This window comes from Urocitellus parryii, chromosome 6 (assembly GCF_045843805.1).
Source record: "Urocitellus parryii isolate mUroPar1 chromosome 6, mUroPar1.hap1, whole genome shotgun sequence".
NCBI lineage: Eukaryota > Metazoa > Chordata > Mammalia > Rodentia > Sciuridae > Urocitellus > Urocitellus parryii.
The window spans coordinates 86,650,775-86,665,624 of NC_135536.1; positions in this window are offsets into that span (position 1 = coordinate 86,650,775).

Here is a 14,850-nt window from a genome sequence, read left to right on the forward strand (position 1 = left end):
CACTTTAGTAAGAGGGTCCTTTCCCCTTTTGCCAGTTGCAACCTATGTTGTGACTGTTAAAGATCTTTGTTCAAAAGCAAAACAGCAGACTGACAAGTCTCACTGATTATGAGGTATGTTGCTTCTACATTGGTTGTCAGTGTAATTTTATTTCTAATATGCCATGAAAGCAGGAGGCAGTTAAATAAAAACCAGACCTGCTGACTCCTCATCAAGGAAGCAGTTCATGCTGAGAGCAAAAGCTCCTTTCCATCTGCTGTGTTTAGCCACATCTTCTCCTGGGCTTAGAGCGCAGAGATCAGATTCTAAATATATGGCAGATAGTGCAGAGTTTTCCTGACTGGCCAGTATCTAAGCAGGGAGTATCAAGCGGTGGTTTCAAGTTCATGGCATTCCATGTCTGCTATCCCACGTCCTCTTGCCAGCCTCTCCATAGATAGGAAGAATTACTCCACCCCTGCCCTTCCTTCAGCACATAAGGAACATTGTTTTTGTCCTCTTACTACAGAAGAAAGTTTTCCCATCATCAAAATTAACTCGAGGTGGGGTTTTTAAGGGTATCCCTAAGTGTATCAGAATCTAATAGTGCTGCCCTAATTTCTTCCTATTTCATTTTAGCTTCTTGCTCTGATTTTGAAGGCTATATGTTTTTAAGATTGAACTATGGAGCTTACTGCCTTTGAAAGGCCAGGTTCACATATAATTTTCTGTGTGAAGAATTTAATTGCAGACAGCAAACATTGAAGCTACTATCCCAAGTCCAAAACAAAGATCCAGAACAGGATATTATTACCCAGTGGACCTCCCCTCCCAATGCCAACCTTGTATGTTCACACGTAAGCTTACCAACTCAGTAATGCCACCAATTAAAGGAAATTTATGTTACAAATAAAAAAGCCATGTCTTGGGATAGTTTTCCTTTTCTTCTGTTCTTCTCATGAAGTTCTACTGTTTTAGTCAGTGTTGAGTAACACAAGTTTTAATGCCTTCTAAAAAAAGTTTTAGTGACAAGAAAATCAAGAATGGAATTCTGGGGGCTGGGATTATAGCTAGCTCAGTGGTAGAGCACTTGCCCAGCATGTGTGAGGCACTGGGTTTGATTCTCAGCACCACATATAAATAAATAAAATAAAGGTCCATTAAAAACTAAGAAAAAAATGGAATTCTGAAGGTGCTCCAAAAATATTTGAGTAATAATTAAAGGAATTGGAAATGATTATTTACTTGCTTATTTATTTGTGGAGGCCAGACATTTTGGGGCAGTTAATACAGTTAACTAATTTCATAGTTGTTTGCTATAACTATGGAGGGCCTGATTAAACCAATGGATAGAAGTTTCAGATGGGTTGTAGATAAATATTAGTTTAATATGAAATCTTTGAAACAACATTACTACATTAGAGATGTTCAAGATGCTGTCAGCTCTGCCTAACATAGAACAGTCTATGTCCCCGTAGATACAATTTTCAAGCAGAGAAGGGGTAATTACATGCTGAAGATTTTTCAAAAAGGAATGTACATACCAGATAAGAATTTGTCTAGATAATTATAAGGGCTCCATCTACCTTGCAATTCTGTGTTTTTATGTCTGTAAGAATTTCACAGAATTTAGTGTTAATAGTCCAGAGAGTCTGGGAAGATCGAACACTTGGCATCTGAGAACACTAGAAGTGAAAATGAAGGAGAGAGAAATCTACAACCGCTTTCTTATCAGACAGTCTTCTTTGGAGGTCCTACAGTGTCTGAATTCTGTCAAAGAATTCATTCATACCCATGGAGTGCCTACTATGTGCTGGGCCCTGTGTTATACAAGGATATACAGTGCACAGTGTAACCTGTATAGTCCTTTAATCCCTATTCTCAGGGAGTTTAAACACTAGTGGCTAAGAAAATATTTTGGTATTAATAAAGCACAAACAAAATGTGCACAAATACATTAGCCATCTAATTTATATGGGGGAGGAGTTGAGAAGATTTATTTGAGGAAATAACATTTCAGTTTAGGATTGAAGGATAATTAGTAATTAGCAGGCAGAGGGTATGGAAAGGCTATTTCAGGGAGCAGGAACAACATATCCAAAGTTCCTAAAGAATCAAATTTTTTTTCTCATATATGGAATCTAGAAAAAAGAAAATGACATGAATGTAAGAAGACTATTAGTGAAGAGGAAGAGGAGAGTAGAGGGGGTGTGGGTAATGGGGGTGGAAATAATCAAACTATAGTATATCATGTACGATATGTCATAGTGAAACCCACTATTGTGTATAATTAATATGCACTGATTAAAAATAGCACAGATATTTGAGAAACAGCAAATCTGCATGGTGACAGTATTGGGAGAAAGGGTCAGAAATAGCATAGAGTGAGATTGGAGACCTAAATGATGATCAGATCATGCAGCTTAAGTAGGCCACATTAAGGATTTTGTGTTTCTATTCTAAATGCAGTGCTAATTTGTTGAAGTGTTTTACTAAAGAGTGGCATGGTTTATTTTTATAAAGAATACCTGGTGATTGAGTGAAGACAGAATTGAAGAGAGGGCAACTAGATACAAGAAGTCCCCCTAGCGGGGCTGGGGATGTGGCTCAAGCGGTAGAGCGATCACCTGGCATGCGTGTGGTCCGGGTTCGATCCGCAGTACCACATACAAACAAAGATGTTGTGTCTGCCGAAAACTAAAATATATATATATATATATATATTAAAAAATTCTCTCTCTCTCTCTCTCTCTAAAAAAAAAAGAAGTCCCGCTAGGTGACTGCTGTAGAAATCTACATGAGACATGGAGTGGATTGAGCATGGGTGTGAGGTTGGAGAGGACAAATTTGAAATCTATTTTAGAACATAAATTCTATGCTTCATTGATGGATTGTGTGAGAGGTCAATGTGATCACTCCTGGGCTTTGTCATGAGCAACTGGTAAACAAATGTCCTTCCTGAAATGAGAAAAGGCCAGAAGATGAGCAGTCTGAGGAACAAGACGTGCTGAGTTTTAGATGTGTTAGTTTTTAGATACGAAAGTGGGGATGGAAAATAGGCTAGGAGAACCCAAAGGAAAAGCAAAAGAAAACATTGAGTCATCAGCACAGAGAGAGTATTTAAAGCAGGAATAGTGGATGAATTTACCTAGGAAGAGAGTTAGATGAATCCAACCCCAGGACACCCTGGCAGAGTAGAGGGACCCAGAGGGGACAGTGAAGAAGCCTGAGTAGGAAGGATCGGAAGACAGGAGAAGAACAGGGAAACTTGGTGACTCAGAAGCCAGAGATTGGATGGCTTTAAAACAGATCAAGAGCTCACTGTTCATGGTTACATGGTTCATGTTGCCTGTTTAAAAGTCAAAGAAGATGAGGAAGGTTTTGTTATATGAGAATCATTAGAGGTATGGTAGGAGTAGAAACCAGGATGGGTTGAAATGAATGGGGTTAAACAATTTTATTTCAGTACCTGAACTCATCTCATACCTCTGGGCTTAGATGAGATTCCTAGCAACAGAGCATGAAGCATGAACTCAGGTACTGCCACGTTCTGCAGGATTACAGAAGTGAAGAAGTACAGCACAAAAGCAAGAAGGGTGAAGGCAAGGGAGTACATAAGCAAGTTAGTCACTGCCTGATAACAAACTTGACTTACTGCTCTAAACTGAGAGAACCCCAGTGAAAGGATCATCTGAAAACAGGCTGCCTAGGAAGCAGCAAAGAGAAGTGCATTCCATCTCGGATCATCAAAGTCAAAGTCCGCTTCAAGGACCCCAGGCACTTTCAGGCAACATCTCTAGGTGCTTCAGGAAGTGACCAAGGAGATCAAGTCCACAGGAACAGTTTAATGAATGTGGAGGAGCAGTGTCTCTCTGACCGCTTGTGTCCTATACGGGACATCTCAGCAGGTAGCAGGATGGGGACAACAGTGATTACTTGGCTTTACAGCTATAGGAACAACTCAGAGGCCACTGTGGTCAATGCCAAGCAATTGTACAGACAAGAGCATGAGGCAGGGGCCACATAAACCTTGTCCAGCAAAGCACCCTGCTCTGGATCCCTGGGGCCATCTACAAACATGGGTGTGGTTTCGGTCGTCTATGGAGCCCTGTATGTGCTGCAGCTATGGATATTCATGGCAGAGGAATCATTCTATTCTCTAAGAGGAGGATGACCAGCTGTCTCTGACCAAAGAAGGACAACAAGTCATCCATGCTCATCCTGCCTCCACTGATGAGAAAAGAAACCCCTTCGCAAGAATAATTCTCCTGTGTCCAGACCCTAGAGAAGACAGAGACATCCTCTTCTCTGTCCTGTTTCAGACACTGTACTTTTTTTTTTAAGAGAGAGTGAGAGAGGAGAGAGAGAGAGAGAGAGAGAGAGAGAGAGAGAGAGAGAGAATTTTTAATATTTATTTTTTTTAGTTCTCGGCGGACACAACATCTTTGTTTGTATGTGGTGCTGAGGATCAAACCCGGGCCGCACGCATGCCAGGCGAGCGCGCTACCGCTTGAGCCACATCCCCAGTCCGACACTGTACTTTTTGACATGCCATTTGAGGAAATACTTTATAACAATCCTAAATATGTTTTTCAGCCCCATTAAAAAGGAGTGTCAGGCAAATTGGCAGAGAAATGGAATTCTGGACAGGGCTCCTTCAAGAGATGTAGCTTAGTTTCATTTTGCAGAAAGTTGATGCTGCCCTCTTCCTTTACTATAATGACCTCAGGCTTTCAATTATATAAGACCTACCATGGAAGAAAGGGAACTAGGCTTAGAGTTCTAGTTTTGACCTGAGTCCTGAGCCTGGCCTCTTATTTATCCTTTGACTCTGGCCAAATTTCTCAGGCTCTCGGGCCCATTCTCCATCTGCTTCCAAAACTTTTACATTTACAAATAAGAATTTATGATGGTTGCATGTATGCCATTATTAGTAGGGCCCCCAAAAGTGCCTGAGCATGTGGGAAGCATATGGGAATATACATTTGGAAAGGTAATTGGTGTTCACATGGATAGTCTAATTTGATTAGCCCATGAAAGGAAAGCCCTGCAAGTTCAGAAAGGCAGTCCATGGCTTTAAACAGTTTATGTCTTTCAACAGGCCACTACTGAGGAAGACACCAAATGGTATCAAATGCTGTACAGTATTTTCCTTGATCCTGACCCGTGTAATGAGAAAAGATATTCAGAGGATGGAGAAGAGAATATGAGAGACACACATGGAGGTAGCCATAACTTATGGAACCATTCTGCTGAGTGAATTTCAACATAAGTTATAATGAAGAAGGGATATTTTTATTGATAGTTCATTCAGTTAGCTAGTGTTTTTTGCATAACTTTTGAATGTCTAGCATAGTTAGGCAGATAGAGAGTAGAAGATGTGATTATTTTTCCCAAAGTTCAAGAAGTCCAGCTGCTGCTTTGAGATATTCTACCAGGAACAATAAAGAAAGCAACATATAATAAGATGCATGTGGTAAATAAAGTGTAAGACAGGAAATAAGAGAGACCACTTAGTATAAAATAAGGGCTTCTTGCTACGCAATGAAACATAAGGGATAAGAATAACAATAGATAATGTTTATTGAGTACTTACTATGTAATAATATCTATTCTAAGCTCTTACATGTATTAACTCATTTAATTCTCATAATAATCACAAGATGAGGAATACATGGCACAGAAAGGCTAGGTAACTTGTCCAAAGTCACATAAATATTGAGTGGTAGACACAGGAGTCCCAGAAACTCTGAAAAAGAGACACATGTGATGAGTAGTGAAGAAACTTATTGGGCTACAGGTCAACTTTATGCTTCTAAGGTCAGGCACTTTCCTAGTCAGTCCACATTTACTTGTCAGAAGGAAATGACCTGAGCAGAGTGAGCTGTGAAGAGACAAGGACAGAAGCATTGAGGCCATCTCAGGAAGAGGAATAGCAGAAGCAGAAGTAGGAATCAGTGTGTTTCTTCCTTTGTCCTAGGGCAAACCTCAGATCAAATCCAAGGAAGACATCTACGGCCATGAAATAGCTTTGTGAGAATACCAAGAAGATGGCAGAACAGTGGAAAGCTGGAGACCAGACCAGGTCTTCAAATAATAACTCTAAACAATAGAGTCACCCGTGCGGTGACTCTTTTCTGCCCCGAAATACATATGCTACCGTGATGGCTCAACCATATTTTGGATTTACAATTCAAATGGCTGAGTAATGTGGCCCCAAATATTTCCCAGGAACTCTGGCCACTTTGAGACAAACCACAAGAATGACAGGGTAACACCCTGGGATTTGGCACTCTGAGGTATACCAACAGTTGGGGAGCCTGAGAACTTCTGTCTGACCACTTCTCCAAATTCACGCTCTCCAAATTTAACCGTGAAGTGGTGGAGAACTATTCCTCCATGACTCTTTTCAGAACATTCAGCTCTTCCACTTTCTCACATGACCCTTTTCTACTTTGGCCACTTTGGTTTGACTGTTTCTCCTCTTCATCCTCCCACCCACTTTACAGAGCCTATTTTATTTTCTATCTTGTGAAAACGACGGTGAAAAAGAGCCAACTTTTTTTTTTCCCCCCAATCAGGAGAGTGGAACTGGCCATTGGGATAATTTTCCATCTAGTACATGTTCATCTGCTATTTTAACATCTTATATCATGTGGCTTCTGCTGCCAAAGCCCCAGGGCAACAAGCCATATTGATACTATTAGCCTACATACCCTTCCGTTCCTGGAAGTGCCTTTCCTTTATTATCCTTGAATATCCACTGCTCTTAATTTCCTAAGACAGGGCGTGTAATCTAACTCCCAAATCCCACAAAGTGGAGAAAATATGTCCCCCACCCACTCACATATTCCCAGCTACAGATCCACAGACATGGCTTCTTTACAGTTACACTGGGACTGAACTTTTCAACCAATTATACACTTGACTGGAGCCAACGACATTTGTTCCTTCCATATCATGTTTTTAATAATTACAAAGTAATTCTCTGGAGCAGAGTATGCTTTGGGCTGCCAAGAGTGAGCTTTGTTGATGGCTTCTGAGAGCCGTGAATGATTTTGCTGTGGCCACCATCACAAAAACAACCATTTAACTGACTACAAAGTCAGAGGTTGTCTCGACTTGGGCAGCCATTTGTGGAGCACCCTCCTAAAAGAATTTCCTTTTGAAATGGAACCTTTCAAATGGTTTATAGTCAAATCCAAGTTAACTAGAATCAATTAAGGCTTTTATGACCATTTTTTAAACATCAGATGTTGGAACCAGTGAAGTAGGGTGAACTCATTGTTACTCACCAGATGGTATGACAGGTCATGAAAGAAGATCAAACGATTCTTCAGTTTGACAAACAGTTACTCTTCCAGCCAAGAAAATTATCTTTTGTCCATTCCAAATATCAGGGTGAGCATGAGTATTGTCACTGCATATAGGTAACCAGGGCTGGATTTGCATAAAATGATGACATCAGCAACTCGGACCTTTGTATATGTTTTCCTAGCTTTTTAGAATCCTGTTGTCTTCATCTGAAGATGCTATTTAAAGATTTATCTATCTCTTAGCAAGAGTAATTTCAGAAAATATAAAAGATTATCAAGGACTGACAGAGGAGTAATGTTCTTAAGAAAGAAATTTTAACCTAATGGGATTTTCAAAGGCATACAATGGAATTCTAGGCACAGCCATCAGGGGGCGCAGTTGTGGCTTTGTCGTGGGCTTCCCTGATGTCTGTGCAATCCGTCTTAAAGTTCTCTAGGACTTGAGTCCTACCTTAACAAAAGGAGGAGAGGGCAAACTGGTTATCTGAAGAAGAGCGAGGATGCAGCTGCTTTTCTTCACTTCCAATCAGGCATGTCCCATTGTCAGAATAATTTTCCCTGAGTCATTTTTGTTAGGTTCTGACAACCTTCTTTCAGGTCTGTAGGTCTTATGTAATCATCCCTGGATAATACTGACAGTTCTCTTGGGCAAACAGTAAATAAGGGTGCAAGTCAAATTATCTAAAGTATAAGTGAGTAATATTTAAGAACTTTTGAATTGAGGGCTTATGTTTTTTTTTTTAAATGTAATACTTTAACCATATATTTATATAAGTTTCAGTTGTAAGGAATTCAAAATATGTTGCATATGTTATTAAATCAGATAGTACAGCAGCATAGTATCTAGCAAACAACTTCATGTATGTTAATTTATTTAATCCTCATGGCGATCTTGAAAAATGGTTATTATTTCTAACTGATAAATTAAGGAATTAAAATATTGAAAAATTAAGTAATTTATCCAAGATCACAGGTGAGATTTTGAACCATGCAGGTCTAACTGCAGAGCTGAGGTTTCAGTAACTCCTAAGTAATATGAAACTAGGAATGACATGAAAAATATAAATAGTCAAACTGGGAGAGAATATTAGTTTTCTGTTTATTTTTGTTGTTGTTGTTGTCGTTTTCATTCCCAAGGTAGAACCAAGTCTGCTTCACCAAAATTTAGCCAAAGATCTTTCCTGAATAGAACAACTTTCTACAAAGTCAGAATACAGATCAGCAAGAGGTCTAAAATTACTTCATCAAAGCAGGTAAGGAGGGTAATGGGGGCTAATCATGATGAATTCTGGTATGGGGAGACATCCCCAAGATAGCCTAGGACTTAAGGCCGAGTCTCTTCTCTTTCTGGGGTTCTGTTCCACTAGCCCTATCTCTTTAGCTTCTGAGTCTGAAACTTAGAAACTGCTCAGCTGTGCTTCCCAGATTTAACCTTGACATGACAATGTTGTCTTGCTTACTCTGCACTTACTCTAACAATTCTAACTCCGTGTCTGTCCTGTCCACCCATCCACCCCATCCATCCTTAACAGACCTTAACATCAGACCTTGGTTTTTAAGTCCCCTCTCTCTTTGGGTAATGCTTTAGAGGAGACATTCTTGATGATAGACCAAATCTCATTTTCATTAACTCAGACCTGAGACAACTCTTCTGGTATATAAGTGCACTTGGTGACTATGATTTGAATTATACACAGGTAATTTTGTGAAGTTTTCTGTGTATGTATTATATATATATATATATATATATATATATATATATATATATATATATATTTTAAAGTTTACCTTTAAAAGTTTACGTTGTGTACATTTCCAAGTTTATCCCCAGGCCCATTAAATCAGCAATTCCTGTGTTAGAGCCATGAAATTTTATTATTTATATTATTCCTAGTCATTCAGACACGCATAGTCCTGGGAAATACCAGGACTCCTGAGAAAGCAAGATATTAACAATTGTAAATCCTGAAGTTTTATTTCATGTAGAGGGATAATTCCAGAAAACGATTAGAGTAGTAAAGAGTGCCCTTCAGTCACATGAAGCCTTCAGAGAGTCTGGATGATGTGGGTCCCTACTTCAATCCAGTGAGACCAACCTTCCCTCTCTCAACTGAAGTGGTAAGGACAAGAGCACAGCTGCAGAATGTCACCATTTGAAAGGCTCTTTGCCCACATTCTTGTCCTCATGAGTCATTTAGTAAATACTGTAGGTAACCTTTGTGTGCTGCATTCGGGCCTCTGAGGTCAAGCTGCAAGGCCAACCTACTACTAACCAAAGGGGGAAAAAATCTTTCCTTCTTTCTTCTCTGGAGATAACTCAGTCATTGGCTACAGGAGGTCATTTCGTGCCAAGTAAGCAAGGTTTCTTGTAAAGAGAAGTTCGCCTGTTTTGGTCAAGTTAAACCAACACAGATTTTTGAAAGCCAAACAATTTTGTGATGCTCTCTCATTAGCATGGTTGAACTGTATTACTCTGACAAAGAGCTTTGAAAAGTCTTAAAATAAAATCAACCAGCTCAATTCTTTTAAGCTGGAAGAAGAAAAATGACAGTAAAATACATCCCTGAGGAAAAATGGCAAAATTATCATAAAATGTGCTTTAGTATTGGGCTTAATTGGATTAAACCCCAGAACTGCTACTTAATACACTTCTGAACTTTCTCTGTCTTGCTGCTCCCACGAGTAAAATAAGTATTATCAACGTACTTTACAGGATTATGTCAAATTAAGAGAGATTTGTATAAACTGCTAAGTATAGACCTAACACATAGTAAATGCTTACAAAACAGAAGTTATTATTGGTGGAGGTATTTGGCTAAAGCAAGTGGGGCTTAACTAAGGTTGTTCTAGTCTTAAAGTCAACGAGAAAAGAGAATGGCAAATACCAGCTTAATGAAGGTTATTTGCAGTTTTCTAATCTAGCTTGCTCAATTAAACCACTATAGCAAAATTAGCTAGGATTTTGAAGACAAAATGGTTGTCTTCAAAAGACATTTGTCTTGTCACCTTGAGGGTTTGCACTTTATTCTTCAAAATGAAAATGTGGGCCATTTAGAAGGAGATTGCCTGGTGAACCATATTCTATTCTATCTTCATTGTTGAAGTTTAGACTTTGTGTGGAGGAAGTTCATATGTCCAGCCCCAGTTTTCACCCTGAAATCCAAAATGATTCATCCAACTGCTGACCCAACATCTTCCTTTGTCAGGTAATAGGCATCTCAAACATAGGTTCTAAATCAAACTTTCAAGATCCCTTTACCTATTTATGAGCTTGTACTTGCCCTAGTCTTGCCATCTCACAAGTAGTTCTACTGTTAACGTGATGCCGAGGTAGAAAACCTAGGAGTCATCCGTGACTCCTCTCTTTCTCTTCTATTCAATGTGCAGTCCACCTAAGCACTAGTATCTCTTACCCAGCTGTTCTCTAGTATCTCTTACCCAGATAGCTCCCTTGAGGACTAAAGTACACATTACACATTGCTTCAGGTGAAGTATGTGCTAGAGGACATCAATCATCCTGTTATGGTCTACTGTACAGCTGGCACAATGGAGGTATTTGTGGAATAGCCGTAGTCACAAGAATGAAGATGATTAAGCCACTAAGTTTCCAACATTCTGGCAATGTAGACAAAACTTGAGTCTCAAGTGTGGTAGTAGCCCTCCGTGAGACAAATCACCCACATGTTGTGGAGTTCATATTTGATATCTTTCATCATGAAAGAGGTATGATTACCTTAATGGGAATTAATTCATATTCCAGGTATAGCTTTGCCTTCCTTGAAGGAACTCAACCATAACATAGTTCAGAGGTGCTGAGGGAGTTTAATCCACCCAACCCAGGATCCAACATAACCCAGGCTCATATTAGAGACTCTACAGCCTCCGAGGTTCAGCAGTAACCATGTGATATACATCAGAGCTATCACGTATCACAGTACCCACAGTACCCAAACTTTTGGCTTGATGAAACCATGAACCACCCTTGTGCCGGTACAACGATGGTGCTAGCTTGGATATGAAGATAAAGTGTGTATATGAAATTAATAGCCATTATATGGAACTGTGTTACTAAAAAGAAAAAAAAAAAGAATGTGTGGATCTGGGAACCATATGGTAGAAGTAAGAGTAACTAACTGTTTGCCTTCACTTCCAGTGACCCACTTGGGAAATTTGTGATTTCCCTTACCCCATTTCTAGGTCTTATTGGTCTGGAGATCATGTTTCCCAAAAGAGGAACTCTTCCAGCAGTGGACATAACAGTTTAATTAAACTGTAAGGTATGACTTCCACGCATGCAGTCTGGGCCTCTTGACCAAAAGACCAGCAGACAAGGAAAAGGATCACCACCTAAGAAGGTAGGATTGTTCTGCCATGGTGGAATCAGGGAAGAATATATTTCCTGGTTCTTCTCTGCCCCCTCTTGACAATAAATAGGCAAGGACAGCAAAATGTCATGGTGACCAGTTAAATTCCTTAGGAATGAAGGTTTGGGTGACCCTATCATATAAGCTGCTGGGATATGCTGAAAACCTAGCCAAGCATGGAGAATCTAAAATGAGTAGTAAAGAAGATGAGTTACAATGGTAGTCACAAGACTAGTCTTTTGTGGAGAAAAAGAGACTAATCAGAATCCTGGAAGAGCTGTTCCAGATGGGCTGAAGAGAGAGGAAGCAAGTGGAAGCAGATGGCACAAGAGGTAAGTTGTCATAGATACCTAGATGACCTCATTCCCCCAGATGCTGGAAGTGTTGCTAGTTGATGGCTCACAACTTTGTCCCTTCTCAGGAACTGCCCTTTGTCAAAGGTGGATGTCTCATTCAAGGTTGTATTTCTCAATAGGGACAGTCATTAACATTGAATGATTGCTTGATGAGGGGTTGCCATGGCCTGACTCTACTTTGCTTCAGTTTCGGACATTTCTGAGGATTTGATCCAGATGTAGAACTTCCAGTGGGATCATCGGAGGCCTTTATAGCAACTGAACCTCAGTTACAATTTTCCCTCTGCCAATTTCTTCCTCCTTTACTCTTACATTTATTGTTACCAAATACACTTTACAATAAACCACCTACATTCAAATCTCTCTTTCAAAGCCTATTTGTGGTCTGATAGAGGACTTATCACAATAATCCCTTAGGAGATCTTCTTCTTCCACTCTTGCTCCCTATAGTCTTCTTCCACTCAGCTGCCAAAAGTAAGTCAGATGTCATTCCACCTCCTGGTACCCATCACTCTTACAATTGAAGGTCCTTACAAGGCTCCAACCTCCTCTCTAGTCTCATCTCCTGCTGTTGTGTCCTTAGTCATTACACAGCCCAACCTTCCTGCCGATCTGCCCTTGCAGTCAAGCAGTGCTCTAATTCAGGGCCTCACCTCTTACTGTTCCATTTCCCTGGAGAACTGTATCCCTGATGACCAATAGTCTGCAGTCTCTCTTCATTCAAACTTTTAGTCAGCTATCAGAGGGCCTTCTGTGCACACAGTTAATGAGACTATACTCTGTTCCTATATGTTTAATTTGTCTGCATATTCCTCACCACGAACCCACATTCTATTATTGAATAATTGCTAGAACAAGACCAAATAATGAGCTAGGAGTCCACTTCCGTGATAGAATCCATATTCGGCATACATGAGGGCCCTGGGTCCAATCCTCAGCACCCAAAAGGAAAAAAAAAGACTTATTTATATTAATAGGCATTCAGCAAATCACTATTGAATAAATATAAATACATTAAACCTTTAAGTATACAGATATTCTAAACAAAATAGTATGACAATCTGAAATATTCTGACAATAACTCTGGCTGATAGGCACCCTCCCCTCCAAATTTGGACTGAATCATAATCCTAAAAGTGATCCATTACAGACTCAAAATTTTTTATGATTTCTATAGGCTAATAGAGAACCTATGTTTTGGGTCAAAACACAAATATCTTTTAATCAAAAATATTTTTAACATGATATATATGTTATTTCTGCAAAATGTTGTAAAGGAAGGGGTTGGATTGTGTGCTTATTGTTTGATTTTTTGTTTTAGAAGTTAGTTTGTTTTGTTTTCTATTGCAATTTCCATCATTAGTCCACACCTAGTGGTCGATAGGTAGGACATAACCATTTTATTCCATTTAACCATTTTTTTTACCCCCATTTTCTCCAGCTTCCACAGCACTGAGCTAAAGGACACTGAAAGAGTTCAGGTAAGTGTTGCATTACTCAGGACTCAGGGAAAAATACCTGGAAATAGCTCCAGATATTTAAGAAGAAGAAATTTCATATAGAAAGAATAACAGGTACGTGCAGAATCCTTAGAAGGCCACTTTGCTCCAAGGTAACATCAGCATGCTGCAATTCTGAGAGGTCTTGAAAGAGCTCTCATGCATCCTCATTGTCACCAGTGCCACAGCTGTGACCAGTCACCTGGCCTGGAATATGGAGTCTAGTTTCCAAAATGCTCTTCCTCTCCTGACTTTCCTACTAGTCCCCACAGCAACAGGAGATTGAATCTCCTGGACTGTCTCTATTTTATTGGTAGAACTATGTCATATCCAGATCTCATTATGTGTTGGTTCACTTTTAGCCTTCCAAATTCAAGTAGGTAAATGAAAAGGTAGAAATTGATGTGGATGCAATAAACATCCATCATGTGTGTCAACAGTGGGACACTTCAGATGGGGCTATACCTTTGCTCCTCAAGAATCCAGCACAGTTTAGGGATAGATTTTTAGAAGATAAAAGAAAGACCTTTTCAAAAATAATTCCTTCCACTTAAAGAGTGCTTACTTTGTGCTTGATACTATACAGAGCACTTAATATTTATTATCACATTTACTTATCTCAGTAACTCTATGAAGCCAGTACTATGTTATTCACATCTTCTGGAAGACAAAATAAATGCTTAAAAAGTTCCAGATGTGTGCCAAGCACACACAGATAGTGAAAAGTAGAGCTGGGCTATAAACTCAAGATCAGAGGCCTTAACCACCTGGGACCTCCAGTTTACATTACCCACTCCATCCGTCAATACAGAAAACCCTTCACCATCTCAGGCTTCCCTTTGTAGCTCACTCCAGGTTCTTATTTTCTCATTCTCACTTGGACTTTTACTTTCAACATGTAGCCTTTTATTATGTGTACACATTTCTATACATCTAATATTCCCTATCATCATAGTACCCAGTACTAAAATGTATGCATATTAGATTTCAGTACTCCAAATAGATTAGTTCATTTCCAAAGATAGCTGCATAGGAGCTATTTCTTCCGAGAAATGGCACAACTCTGGATGATAGAAGTGGGATGGTGGGGAAATACCAGTATCCCTAGTAGGAAAACTGAAAAGACATTTCAAAATTCTCTTAGTCATGCATCAGGAGTCTTGAGAAAGACCAGTCACTCTGGCTATTTTTGTTACTGAGAAAATGTAAACACTCCTATATTTGTTTTGTGGTTTCCTAGGTTATCTTTTCCAGAGGTCACTCTGGATTGTAATTAAGAGAGGAAGAGTGCATAGATGAAGCCAAATGGTAAGTACATCCTTTTCCTCCTGAGAAA